Source organism: Amborella trichopoda, chromosome 12, assembly GCF_054954075.1.
Source record: "Amborella trichopoda isolate Santa Cruz 75 chromosome 12, AtrichopodaSantaCruz75HAP2 v2.0, whole genome shotgun sequence".
Taxonomy (NCBI): Eukaryota; Viridiplantae; Streptophyta; class Magnoliopsida; order Amborellales; family Amborellaceae; genus Amborella; species Amborella trichopoda.
Window position 1 is genome coordinate 47,612,100 of NC_142347.1, and position 15,309 is coordinate 47,627,408.

A 15,309-nucleotide genomic window follows, 5' to 3' on the forward strand; every position below is an offset into this window, starting at 1 on the left:
TATGAAAAAGTCAAGGTTAAGAGTACGAAGATTATTAGTTTAAAGCTGATATGTTTTGACTATCTAATCTGTAAGATCCCTTTTCCAAGCTCCATTGCTATATCCTTCTAGAGTTCATCTTACCCTATAGCTTTGAATAATTCTTGTACCATAAGCATCCACCATATGGCCAGTGATCCTCTCATAGTCTTTGTTCCTTCATACATATTTCATTTGTAAAAATATATCAGTTTTCATAAATTGTTGAGTCAATTCTTTCTTGTTTAATAATTGATGGCATTCAAAATAACTTCTTAGATGACAATCATGTTAGTTTAAACAGATTTAAAACTGGATTATTTGGTGTTTCAAACAAACTTAAATAAAGGTTTTGGGTGTTTAGGCTAGAACCACAATGAATCAATGATTATCCTATATCTGATCAAAAGAGCAAATTGTTTGATTCAATCATTCTATTTATTAATAAGTTCAATCATATTTGAATTGTTTAACTTCAAATTTCCTACCTAAAACTCATTAAGAACATTAGAATGGGTTCTGTAGTCTCCCGAAGGTTCTCGAGAGAGTCTCCCAGAGTTCTTTGATGAGTATTTCACTTGGGAGTATATTCACTCACGAATACAATGCATTACAGGCCTGGTTGATGATGTCCAACCATTTGTGGCTCTGGGTCCAATCAAATCACTTTTTAAGGATTTTGAAAGCCAAGTTATCCTACCATATGTGCTATTTTGTGAAGAAGGGATTGTGATGCGAGGGCTGAGAATTTACTGGGTTTGGATCTGAAACCCAAATTTCGAACCCTATCCGGATCTGGGTATGGATCCAAATCTTGGAATTGATGGATCTGGATCCAAATCTTAATCCGGATTGAATATGGGTACTAGGTGGATCGGACCCGGATCCGGATCCGGCACAGTTATTAAAATATTACAATATATATATACATATATGTTATATAGTATTTTGGGATTGTGTATAATGAGACCATTTAACTTTTATACAAAGAAGTCACAATTACTTGTAATCATTCGATGTGAAATTGCATAGCTTAGATGTGTCACAAAGTTTGACAAAATTTCTTTTGAACTTTGAACTTGGTCGATGCAATAAATGTAGCAACCCAATTTTACATCCAATGGTCAGATTAATTGTGACCACCTTGTTCCAAAGATAAATGGTCTCATTGTATATTTTTCTTAGTATTTTTTTCTTATGTATTATTTTATATCATTTTATAGATATAAAATAATGCATGAAATAATTTTTTTGGATCTGATTGGGTCTGGATCTAGATCCAGATCCCATATATGCTTTTTGGATCCAAATACAGATCACAGTGGATCCAGATCCGATCCGACCCATTCTCTGTCCTAGTGGTGTCACACATGTTATCGTTCTCTTGGTAACTTTGGTTACATGGAGAGTTCCCCCTATTTATTTTATTTTTTTTCACTTGATTGAGAGAGAATTTTATACACCTTTGAATTGGATGTATGCCATGGTTTTTTATTCTTAAACCTTAATTTAGGTATAAAACTAATCTATTAGATTGTAAAATGGCTTCTGAGGCTGCCAAAAGATCATTGAGCATCAATCCTGAAGTTGGCAGAAGTTTCTAAAACTCAAAATCCGAAGGCAACCTCTCTCCATAGACACAGAAATCTCAATTTTTGGCTGCTGTTTCAGAGAGTTTGCACATGTTCGGCCACAATTTAACTGGAATATCATTCCCATTCAAACTGTAGTTTCAAGATTAATGTGGTAATTTGTATGAAGGCCTTGAAGAACCCTAAAGCCAATAACCAGGGATTGGGCTCAAGGGGTACCACTCTATCCAAGTTCAAAGCTTGGCATTGAGATACCCAAAAGAAAAAGAAAACATTATCTATCTCAACTAATAGGTGTGGATGCATCAAGGGAGAAAGTAAAGTATTAACTTCATAGCAATGTTAGAAAAAATGCCGATTTAGTCGGACTCATCCTATCTAGGTCGGTTTTGGGGTGCCAGTCCTGTTCCCTCGGTATATCAAGAAAAAGGCAATTCCCCAGAGGAATGGACCGATTCTATTATGGAACCGGCTGATCCAGCCCCACTTTATTCTTTATTTATTTTTTTTTCAAAATTTTTAATTTTTTCTCAATTTTTTTTTTATTTTTTATTGGCCGATTCTCTCAACTAGATTGCTGATCCAATCACGGATCCACCAATTCGGATCGGTTTTCCTGATGGTCGATCCACTTCACCAATCCGTGTTTTCAAACCTTGCTTGATAGTAAATAGCATCTTGGGAATCCTAACAATAAACACCCCTTGTTATATCTTATCTTTATTGGCCATGCAAGAATTTAATCAATTCAATGAACTTATAATTCCACCAAATTTTCTCTTTATTTGAACATGCAAGTGTGTTATGAAATCAAGGAAACTTACAATTCTAAAAATTTTCTCTTTGTTTGAACATGCAAGTGTGTTATGAAATCAAGGAAACTTACAATTCTAAAAAGGCCCTTTTTTATAACTTTTTTTACTATTTCACTGAGAATCCCTAAGAATTCTTAGGATTCTATAAACATCAGGAAAGTTGGTGAAATCACTTTCTCCAATTTGATAACTTACTAGCTAGGAAATCAGAGCAATCAGTATTCCTTGTTTAAGAACCTGTTTGAAAATTTGTTGTAGTCAGTTTCATATAGGAAAAAAAAATGGATTTTTATAAAATAAACAGAAAAAGGGGAGAAAAAGAAAAAATGGGGTAAATATAGTAAAAAAGAAAAATAACAGGAAGAGTGGAGAAGAAAACATTGTTTTATTTCAAAAGTGTATCTACTTCCTTTTTTCTATGCACAAAAAGTGTAAATTTTCCTTTAACAATGCCACTATTCCTTTTACGATGGCTATTTCTATTCTGAAAATTTGAAATCCATTATGATGAGCACAAGACGTTATATAATAGTCTTTGTAAAAGGAAATAATGGGCGTTATTTGGTATCTGGACTGCGTTTTACATCCCTAACTTTTACCTTTGTAATGTCACAGGCAGGATGAGAATGGTTCCTTGTATAACGGCCATTACAACAGTTGTAACAGCCATTACAACAGTTGTAACAGCCACTTCTCTCGGTTCTCTCGGGAAAAAAAAAGGGACTCATTAAACTTTTACCCCTCTCTATTTAGGACTCGGTTTTTACGAGTCCATGTAAAAAGAATCACCTCTTACAAAATTATTTTTGAGATGGAGTTTTTGACCAAATTTTTAAGGACATGTAATCTCTATTATGAAGATCATGAATATGAAAAAATAAATAAATTATAAAAATTAAAAATAATAATTCTTTTAAAAAAGCATTTAGACCATTGGTTTCAATTATTTTTAAATAACGCATGATACATTTTTCCCTCTATTTATTGTAGCTGCCCAAGGGATTTGCTTCAAGATGTGTCAATTGTGAAGAGATGCCCCTACCCGGATTTTAATAGCAAATCAATTGTAGCTAACCAAAAATCTGGACATTTGATTATTGTTTTTGGTAATTCAATAGAGAAGACATGCTCGTACTTGATTTTTTTAGATAGATTAGGGAATTAACTTTTTTTTTTAAGGTGTCAATGGGTGGTGTCATGATAGAAAATCACAACGTGGTAACTAAGTATGGGGGTGCTGCTACTTCGACCCATCCCCTTTCCTATCTGGACACTTGAATGGTATACAAATACCCTCCCAACATTTCATACTAGATGGGAAGAAAATAGACATCCATTATCACATACAATATTTTAAGTTTGAAATTTTCAAATTAGATTCCTTGAAATTTTGGGCATTCACACTTTTCAATCATACGCATCTATAAAAATAATTTGGAAATTCCGTTCAAAAAAAATAAAATTTAAAACCATTCAAAAATAATAATTTGGAAATTTAAAAAGACCAAATATCTAAGAATATTTTAGAAAATTTATTTTTAAAATTTATTTTTAAAATTTATTTTTTTATTTATTTTTACTTTTTACTATTTAGGGGTACTCATAACCTTTAGAAATTGATGTACATTTAATATGTAAAAAAATTTAAAATTAAACTACTAAATATATCTGTGACTATTTATTTTCTTCTCTTCTAATCTAATCTGAAAGCCGAATGCTGTTTGTACATCTTCAGACGATCCAGATTATGTCGACACTATACTATCCCTTATACTAATCCAAAGCATTACCCAGTTAATTTTATTGATCATGTACATAGGTAGCATCCTTTCTCTCTCTCTTATTGGTAAATCATGAATGATTAAAACAATATTGTAAGTTCAACTCAATGAGACTAACATGAACGATGCAATTTTTTAAAAGGATGCAGTTTATACAGTATCTACGTTTTATAAAAATAAAGTAAAGCCTCACCTCAAATGGTCATCCAGGAAACACTTGACATTATAAATATTTGTGATGGCTCTAAAATCAATTTTCAATCTCTATAAATTTTAAAACTGAAAAAATTCTACTGATCTAGTGGATCCATAAACACTTTGTTTTAAGGCAAAATAAATGGCCTAGATAACAATGTACAATATTTTTGAGGTTTGAAATTTTTCACGAGCATATAGTCAAGGCCAAGATGGTTGATTTGAAGGATTTTTACACACTAGAATTACATTGTTGCGGTGAGTTTTGAGGTGCTTCAGCCTCATCAAACCATTTTCTTTTTAATAATCTTAACTTGATCAATCAAATTTAATGGTAGTTTTGAATATTTTATTTATAGGTGATCAATTTGTAAGAGAATATTTTAAGATATTCTGTACTTGTTTACATTTTTTTAATCAGGAATTCACGTGTCACTCTTCCATTGGCTCCTAAGTCAATGCGAGTTGAATATTTCAGCTTTTGTTTCACTGCCACGCGCACCTTATGCTCCAATATTTCAGAAATACTTATCTTACCCTGATATATTCCGAAATGACAAACATATCGTACCTTTAGCTCAAAAAAAAAGAAAAGAAAAAGGGGGTTGTAGTTTGCCTAAAATTGCAACCTTAAATAATGCAACTCCAAATATGAGATGCAATATTGGTGTTCGAAACTTTTGGGATGGTACGAGAATCTATTGTTATATCTAGTTATAACATTTTAAATTTAAAAAATAGCTCAAATCAACCAAATTTATAGATACATAAAAATTTCAAAAATTGAAGCTCTAGATAATATGTTGCAAGATGAATTATTTTTAATATTTTAATTTATATTTCTCTATATCTATACATATCGATATCGAGATCATCGATTAGATACTTTTCCACCATCAAAACAACTTTTTTCGAATGATTTTGGAGATGCACCTCAATTCTATATTTTAAGGAGTCCCCTTATATAAAAATTTTCCCAAAAAAAATTCAAATGGTTACCAAAACATCCCCAATTTGGTGTATCTCTAAAATTTGTTTGGAAGTGTACTTTTGGTGTCGGAAACTCTATGATGGTTAAAAATCTATTTTAAACCCTAGTTATGGAATTTAAAAAATTAAAACTTATACAGATCGAACATATCTATAGACTTTTAAAAATCTTGAAAATAAATGATACAGATAATTTGTTACAAGACACATTATTTTTATGACTTGAAATTGTTTTTTTTCTTCATAGGCATACATCTCAAACTCACAATGATCAATTTGAGGGTTCCAAAATCAAAACACTCTCTTCTAAAGGATTTTTTAGGTGCACCCTACTTCAATAATATAAGGTTCCAACCCTGTATAACTTTATAAGTACTACCAATATGTGCACCTTTGTCTATGTTGTGCTGCACTTGATTAAACCCATTTTCTCTATAGAAAATTTAGGGGGGGGAAATTTCACCGAAATTTCGGGATAATTTCGCTAAAGGGCAACACAAGTTTATTATGGTAGGGTACTAGGGGTATTTTAGATATTTTGGTTTTTTATTTGTGTACGTGTATGGCCAAATTGGAGAAGCGTGGTCTTTCTCTGTCCACAAATATCAAAATTTGATTCATCCTTAAAAAGGTCAAATTTATCCTTGCTATTTTAAATTATAAGTACCTTTGAAATTTGAATTTTTAAAATTTAAACACCTAATACCCAAATTTTGGTTTTGATTGTATATATATGCTCCATCGGAGCATATAGTGTATATTTACTCCCTCGGATAAAAGACTAACTTGTGAATATTCCGTTGATATAAAATTGTGGTAACCACCTGAAATCACAAGATGATTACTTGCGAGAGAAAAAAAATTGAATTTATTGGCTTTCTAACACTTAGATCTCCCTTTTAGAAATTGGATGGTTTTTATTCAATTTTAGGGCATTATTTTCTTCAATACAATGGAGAATGCAATTTAGGAAACTTTTTCATAGATTTTAGCATATGTGTTGGAGAGACTAAATGGACAACATGCTCATACGGGAGCATGAAATCTTTTGGCTTTGGTTTAAATCTTTTGGCTTTGGTTTATAGGGAAATGCAAAGTGCATCGTTTGGGAAGGTAGCATGTAATATGGAATTTTGTTCTCTTTGATGCAATTATGCACGTATAGTGGATGGTACACAAGCTAAGCATCCGCCGTCCATCCTCATCATCAAGAGATAGTGGAGATGACGCTCGGAAGAAGAATTGAGGCACATCTCCACCATCCTCTGAATCGTGATGTGAATGATGGTTCTTCATTTTCATACGGGTTTGTACATTAGAAATTAAATGTACATTCTTTTTTTTTGGAGAAGGACCAGGAGTAGTTTAATCGTAGGAATGGAACTTGAGATGTAGAGCTGCAAAACTATATATGGAGATGAATTCATGTTCAACGCAACGATCGTTGTTCGACTTAAAATAGGAAAATCAGTTTTTATCCACCATTGATGAAGAAAAATGGTGTAAGACCGCTCATTACATCATACATAGATAATGTGAAGATCATATTAAGGTTACTTATAAAATGAGATTATTATTTTTACTACACAAAGGTTACAAACACTACATGCCCCCAGGTATACAATCAGATGGCTAGGCCATGTAAATTTTCTTTACGCTATGGGAAAATTTTCTCAAATTATGAGTTTAATCGTTGGTATCAATGTTCGTAAAATCGAACCGGAACAGTTAATTAGACGTGAGGCTAGAAGCGGCTTAACCGATAAACTGATCGATTCAACTACTCTAACGGGGTAAGCCTGTTGATACGTATAGCCATGAGGTCTCACATGGTCTTGCCTACAATTGTGGACTTAGAGGAATCTCATGTTTCATTATATAAGTATCCCTTCACAAAAGTATAAATATTTATTTATACTATAAAACTTTTTTCTCCAACGTTCATATGGTCCAATGTTCACATGGATGAGTATCTCTGATATCAGCGAATACATTTTCTCAGATACCTATTGGAGAAAGATGGACATTGGTCCATCTTCTCCCCATAAATATGGAAAGCCATAGAGAAGGAGATACAGAAAACACACGGCATATTATATAGTCTCCAAAAGTTATTCTTCTCTCAATTGGGCCGTTCTTAAGTAAAATCTTGATGATCGCACCAAAAGTGATCCTTCTCTCAATTGGGCCGTTCTTAACTAAAATCCGGGCTCTACGATCATCAGCCTCACGGCATTCCTCTCTTTAATCTCGGGTTTGGTCTCATTTGTGCTCTATCAATTTTTTTTTACTAACACTAGTGTTAGAAAGATTTAGGCTTAATCTTACTCATATCCTAGAAAATAAATTTTTTTTTTTTGATATAACATTATGTTATTTACAATGTCTCTCTTCCATGCATTGGTATATATTTTCTTTCACAATCCGTGCATGAATTTATTTATTTTTTCTGTATATATTGATCATGCTTCGGCATAATTTACAGGAAAAGAAAAATAACCATAGAGGCAAAGTCTCATAATGATAAAGACATTGTTATTAAGTTGATAACTATAACTCATTTAAGAGCAATTTATCTGTTACATCTCATCCCCTTAAACCATGAAGGGGTGTACGTGATATCTTATATGAGGTTCTTTCACCTTTTCAGCCATACGACTCCCGTGTCTCTTTGATTTGTTTCATTATATTTCACGTTACATTTCTCTGTGTAACCCATTAGGATTTCACAATAAAAGGGAAGAAGATAATGACGATAAGAGAATAAGCGTTGGTAGTTTCCTGTTATTGTTTCCTTGTAATTATCCAAATTTTTTTTTTCTCCAATCGTCCGGGTTGCTTTCCTCTCTCTATTTTTTAACCATATCAAAACAGGGACATGCAAGGGCTGGTTTTTGGTGAGAGAACCCACTTCCTACTCAAGGGAAAAACCCATTGGTAACAAAATATTGGATCCATATATATTAATTTAAGAGATTGCTTATAATTACAGAAATATATTAAAATGATGGAAGGATAAAATATTTTAACTTTAAATATTTTTATGGTGGAATTTTTTGTTACAAAGATACAGTCACTTTGATACCGTTGTTAGTAAAATAAAAAATTGATGGAATGCGGATGAGACCAAATCCGAGATCAAAGAAGGGAATGTCGGGAGACTAGTGATCGCAGAGCCTGGATTTTGTTAAGAGCTGCCCAATTGAGAGAATGATCACTTTTAGAGACTCTATAATATAACCCTCTTAGAAATGACTAGATACTTTTCGGGGTATCCTATAAAATTGTAAACTCAGAGTTTTGTTTTCTAACTTATTTCTATGCTGATATGGAATTAGAATATGCACAATCGATCCCTACTTCTTTAAATTGGTTAGTTCAAGTTTTCTACCTGTCCACAGTTCATAAGGGGTATAATCTTTTGTCTTAGTTAGAACCCTATTAAGAATATACATGGATGTGCTTATTGCTTCTCCCAAAAAAGTCTAGGTCTTGGGTAGATTAGTACATTTTGGGGAGATTAGGGTGAGCCATTATGGATCTAATCATTTCTGCGATTATGGATCTAATCATTTCTAAGATGGTTCTATTATAAAGGCTCCAAAAGTATCATTCTCTCAATTGGACAGTTCTTAACTAAAATCCGGGTACTACGATTACCAGCCTCACAACATTCCTCTCTCTGATATCGGGTTTGGTCTCATCCGCACTCCATCAAATTTTTTTACTTTTGGGATTTTATATATTTTTTGAAATTATATTCTTTTAACTACTGGTCGATCACTAAAACTGTCCGAAACCGGAACTGGCCCCAATGGCGGATCTAATCTTTTGCATAATGTAAAAAATATTAAAAAATATATTACACATCAAATTCTTTATTTTTGGGATTTTCTATATTTTTTGAAATTATATTCTTTTAAGTACCGGTCGATCACCAAAACCGCCCGAAATCGGAACTAGCCCCAATGGCCGGTTGCGATCTAATTGGGCGGTTACCAATTAGATCGCCCGATTTTTCCAACATTGATTGGTATACACTAAACCTCCAATTTTACATGTAATAGCTCATGATGATTGGGACCATATGGTGCAAACTGATCTCACATCTTAATATTGCAAGTCAGTGTTCACAAAATCGAACTGGAACGGTTAACTGTACATGGGCTCGGAAGCGGTCAGACCAGCCTAATTGGTATACCAGCCGATTCAACCGTTCTAACCAGGTAAGTCCCAGGTGGTCAAAAATGTGTTCAAAAATTAAAAAAGATACAAAAAATACTACTAAAATATGTAAAGCATATAAATAATGATTAAAACAAAACACATTCAAATGAAGTTGAAAATTAATGAAATAAAATGGATTTTAACGAATCGATTTTTTAATTAAAGTGAGTATTAATGACTAAAACAATTTTTAATCTTTACCGCATGTAAAGAATATTAAAAAATACATTACAGACCAAATTCTTAATTTTTGAAAATTTATATATATTTTTTTAATTTTACTTTTTAAATACCGATCGAACACCAAAACCGCCCTAAACCAAAAATGGCCAATAGTCGGTTCTGATCAAATTGGGCGGTTAATGATTAGATGGCCCGGTTTTTCAACAATGCTCCAGGCACGTGTGATGTTTTTGTATAAAAAACAAACTTTGGGCAAGCAATTGAGTTTGTTGCGTGCGTAGTGTCCACATAAACTACAGAACATCAGCCCTTTTCTTTTGATCCATAAAACTACACTACACAACATCTCAACCGCCTGTTATCTACAATGGATGGCAGATGTGGTGTAGATCGCTATTCGGGAACTACAATGCATCTTAAATTATTTTTTCAACAATATATTTCCTCTTCTTATAGTAAGAGTAGTTTCTCAAAATTTGCGGATCCTTACAGGGAATTGGAGGAGACCGATCCACAATAGACTCATCCGGTTCTGTAGAAGAGCTCAACAAGACCATCAAGGTACGGGGTGATACAATTTCCACTCATTTTAATTTTAATTTTAATTTTTTTTATTTTTTAGCTATAATTTTTTAAGATTATTAATTATTTGTTTAAGGCCAATTCTCTGAATTGCTCCAACTTACTTATCCAGGCCTCCGGACCCATTTACCTTGCCAATCTAGATTTGAGACATTGGCTAACCAATGTGCAAGTCTCTTAGTAATACATATAGAAGATAATCCGGTGCTTACCTTAAAAAAAAAAAAAAAAAAAAATATTTGCTTGGTCTGTTTTCTGGTAAAACAAAATAGATTATGGTGACAGTGGTCCATCAGGGTGTAAGCACGCTGCTTACATAGACTTCTCTCTCTAAGCCCCTCCCTCTCTTTGAAAAAATGTATGTAAGGGTGAGGCCTCAAACAATCAAATTATGATGCACCTCAAAAATTCATTAGAGTAGCTTGTTTTGATGCTGAAAACCCTCAATTTGATCATCTCGGTCTCAAGATATATGGACATGAGTGAAAATATATTTCAATTCTTAAAAAATTTTTTAAGGTTTTTAAGTATTCATAGATCCGCTCGATTTACACTATTTTTAAAATTTTATAGTTAAAGATTGAAAATAAATTTTAAAATCGTTACAAAGATTTCTAATACTGAAACACGGCAGTATTTGAGGTGCGCCTTGATTAGTTAAGGCCTCAGCCTTATACAAACTTACGAATCAAAACCCTCTCTCTATCTAAAACTCAACAGTAACGCGCATTATTCTCCTCTCTCTCCCTCTCTCTCTCTCTCTAAAATTCAATAGTACCATGCATTATTCTCTAACTTTTACTCAGCATTCTTAATTACTATTCTACCCTTAGCACTTAAAGAAATGCCTGGCTGTAAGAGATATGTTCCCCGAAACTTTGAACACAGAGAGAAAATTTGTTTTCTCGGCCGAAATTTAGGACCGAAAATAGTAGAAAAAGACAATAATGCCTTTGGCGTGCTCCAAGGGTTTGCGGATGGGGCCCGCTTAGTTATGCCATGTGTCAGATTGCAATCTGTAGTTCAGAGCCTCGATCTGACAAGGATCTCCTTGCGCTCTTCAGTTAGGGGCAATTCCGTCATTTCCTACTTGTTTAAATGTTCAACGAAAAGGTCCAATTCTGTATGCATATTTTGTTTGTTTTTGCGTGCGCGCGCCCGCGTGGGGCTTGTATACAACCGAGCTCTAAACCATCTAAGTAAAAAGCTCACCTTCAAATAGTGGCGGGGAATGTGGTTTTAATATTGAAAATATTTGTGATAATCTTAAAATATATTTTCAGTTCTAATTATAAAATTTAAAGTATAAAAAATAGTGTAGATCGAGCATATCTATAGAAACTTGAAAATCTTGAAAATTGACAGTCCAAAAATGTATTACAAGATGCACTCTTTCCAAAATTTGAAATCCATTTATTTGTCATGTCTATACATCTTGAGGTCGAGATGATTAATTTGAGAATATTTAAGCATCAAAATAACATCTTCCAAAGATTTTTTTAAGTGCACTTTAATTTGATTGTTTAGAGCCTCACATCATTGTTATGTGATTTCAAACATGGATTGCTAATTTGGATGAGTCTTACTCAAGACCAGTTATGAGATGGTACCGGTGCCTACCTGATTTCCCCCAGAGCCCCCTCTTTTATATTATTTTTTTTAAAGCATATATAATGTGTTTTATTTGGTACCCTCTAAATCCCAACCTTATATATTAATTTTTATTTTATTTCATTTTTTTTAGTTTTTCTGTATCTCCGATCCATACCTGATCCCAATCACCTATTCAACAATTTGACACAAATATGTCGGCAAATATTTCGCCTCACAAATTCAAAAGTTAAAACACTGGAAAATATATAAATTGAATAATTTATCTCTAAAAAAGACGTTACAAATAAACTTAGCCATTTTACACAAAATCAACGAGTTATATTGACCAGTTTGAAGTTTAAAAGAAATTTTTTCAAACTGTGGTAGACCCCGTGATGGCTACAAGTGATTTTGACTTGTGGCCTTGGCAGTTGTATTGCTGAGTCCCTTTTTTTTTTTTAGAAATAATTTGGACCTCCTTATACGGAAGAAAAATACCTCCTTATACGGAAGAAAAATCTTCTTATAATATATAAGTCCTTTAAAATAAGTCCACCCTTCATCTAAACCCTATTGCCAAATCACTTGACTTAAGAGTTTTAAAGATTTTTCACATTTTAGCATGTAAATGACAAAAAAGAAAATAATTGCGAAAGAATTTCACTTGTTACAATAATTGAAGGATGTTTATTAAGTTATTGGCAATTTTTTGCATGACTAGATCAATAATGCTATCTTCTTGTCGTCAAACACCATCCAAAGGATATCGTAATCCATTTACTTGAGTTAGAAAACAAAAGAAAGAAAAAAAAAGAAGAATTCGTCGAGCCTATTTAGCAACGCTCGGGTCAACTTGCAACTTAGGTTCCCTATTCTAAATCAGGAAATCATCTCATTTTGTGAAGAACCGTGTAGTGTTTAGTGCATTCCTATGTTGACTCGAGTAATTTCAAGTTTGAAAAATTGTTTTTAGAAGTGGGTGTTCGAGCTGATTGGATTTCCATTGCCCCTACCTGGACAACACACTCGTATTATAGACCACTTGTCTCTTCCTTCCTTACCAAAGCTAGGTGTGCTAATTCGACAATTGATTAGAGTCTCAATTTTTTGGAAGGTTTAGCTGGAGGGTAAGTTTTTTATGCTTGTTCTACAACATAAAACTTATATACTTCCCCTTATCCAACTTTCATTTTGAATGGAGGGGAAGCATAGATCTTCTATGCTGTAGGGAAAGTGTAGAAACCTTTCCCTTGGCTGTAAAGGAATAAAAGGATTTTTTATAGTAAATGTTTGGAGGTCGCTCGTATTAAAGAGAGGATTATGCATAATGTTGGGCTATGGTTGTCGATTACCAAAGAAGGTTTGGGTATTGCTTGGATTAATTTACTTCGGAATCTTCGTGTACTGATGCTGCTTAAGGAACACAAACATGTTGTACGCAGAACTTGGTTACCTCCTTGCAATGGTTGTATTAAGTTAAATTTCGGTGGTAGTTCACTTGGGAACCCTTGGCCAGCAGGATTGGGGAGTGTACTCTCTAATTCTAATGGCATGATTATTTAATTTTACTGTGGACCATGTAGAGTGGATATAGCCAATACTGCTGAATTTTAGTAGTATTACAAGGAATTAAAATATTGAAAGAGTGATATCCGAATATGGGATGGGTGGTGGAAGGGGATTCGTTGAATGCCATGAACTAGTGTCCGAGGAAGGCTAGCCTCCATAGAATTTGAAGAAGTATTGGTTGCATGTCATTGATTGCAACAAATTTCATATGGTCAATTCAACCCATGTTTTTAGGGAGGCTAATGGGAGAGCTGATTTGTTGGCTAAAGGTGGGGTGCATGCTAGTTGTTTGGGTTGTTTCGTCCTTATCATTGTAACCGAATTGATGTTTTTTTAATAAAAAGTTACGTACCCTTGTCAAAAAAAGCTTGAAAAAATTGCTGAAAACCCCTTAAAATATATTTTCTAGACACTCTATCCCCATCCTAAACTTTTTTTACTTCTTTTTCTCACAAACCATCTTTTCTAAATAATACCCCCAACCTAAAAAAATAAAATAAAGATAAAATTACCCCCTCTTTTTAACTTCTATGTTAAAAAGGGCATTTGTGTAGGCAGTCCGACATTTACGTAGGCAGTCATGTATTTTGTGACTGTCGATCCGGCATTTACGTAGGCAAGTCCGGCATTTTGTGGGTGCGGTCTGGCATTTTGCGTACTGTAATAAAATTACTCCAGCGTTTTGATGCAGTTGTCGGACAGTGTATGTGTGCGGTCCGGCGATATGTTACTGTAATGTGGGAATTCCGGCGATTTGAAGTAGTGCTCTGGCAATTTACTTATTGGAATGGGGTCAGTCCGGTGTCTGCAATGTGGGGTCCGGCATGTGTTCTGGAATGATGTTAAGTCCGGCATTTCACAGCTTCGCTCCGGCGCTATGGTCTATCTATCTGGTACTAGGAGGATGCAGTCTAGCAATTTCTTACTCGTGGTCCGACGTTACAGAACTTTGCTTCGAGAATTTTACTTCTGGAGATGTAAGTCCGGCATTTCATGGTTTCGATCTGGCGTTAGTAGTCTACGGTCCGTTGTATCGCTGTCTAAATAAGCAGTCCAGTATTGTAGAAATGTACTCTGGCATATGTCGTAAGTCCAACAAATAACAACCGCGGTCCGACGAAGTATTATTGGGGTCCATCCAAATGATTTATTCGTAAGTTGAAGTCACGGGAAGGGGTATTTTCATCAAAAAATATATCACTTTTTGAGTTAGGGGGTTATTAGTTAGAAAATATGGTTTTTGAGAAAGAGAAGTGAGGAAAGCTAAGGGTGAAGGTAAAGTGTCGAGATAGTATATTTTAGAGGCAGCAATTTTCCCAAAAAACATTTCATGTTCAGAAAATTTTCTCTTTTTTTTTGGTAATTTTTTGTTGTAAGCCAAGTTTCCATTTTTTTATTGTTGAAACCGGGTATCTAACTCAAGAACCAGACATTGCTCAATGGATCCCTAAGTTGGCACTTGATTTGTATTTTAAATACTTGATTTCACATCCAACAATCAATAATGATTGTGACCTTGTATCAAAAGTGAAGTCTTATTCATATATTTTCAAAAAGTATTTGTATGCAAACGAGTAAAAAGCGTGCATCATCTTTGAAATCTTTTGAAATTTGAATGTAGATAACCGAAGACGCACTCGCACATTGTCACACCCCAAGTTTTTTTATTTTTTATACATTAAAACTCTTGAGATGTCCCAGTCAATTCTTAAATAACAAAACAAAATTTTCCATTTCTAAGAATATGTACAAAATCTACTCAAA

General features: G+C 33.7%; 1 long non-coding RNA gene across 1 annotated transcript; it reads left to right on the top strand.

Annotated features, from left to right (window-relative positions):
* Positions 1–10,094: 10,094 nt before the first annotated feature.
* LOC148779633 (uncharacterized) lies at positions 10,095–14,666 on the top strand. Its single transcript, XR_016045367.1, has 2 exons — positions 10,095–10,362; positions 14,237–14,666. It is a non-coding gene; the product is annotated as an uncharacterized LOC148779633 (long non-coding RNA).
* Positions 14,667–15,309: the final 643 nt, after the last annotated feature.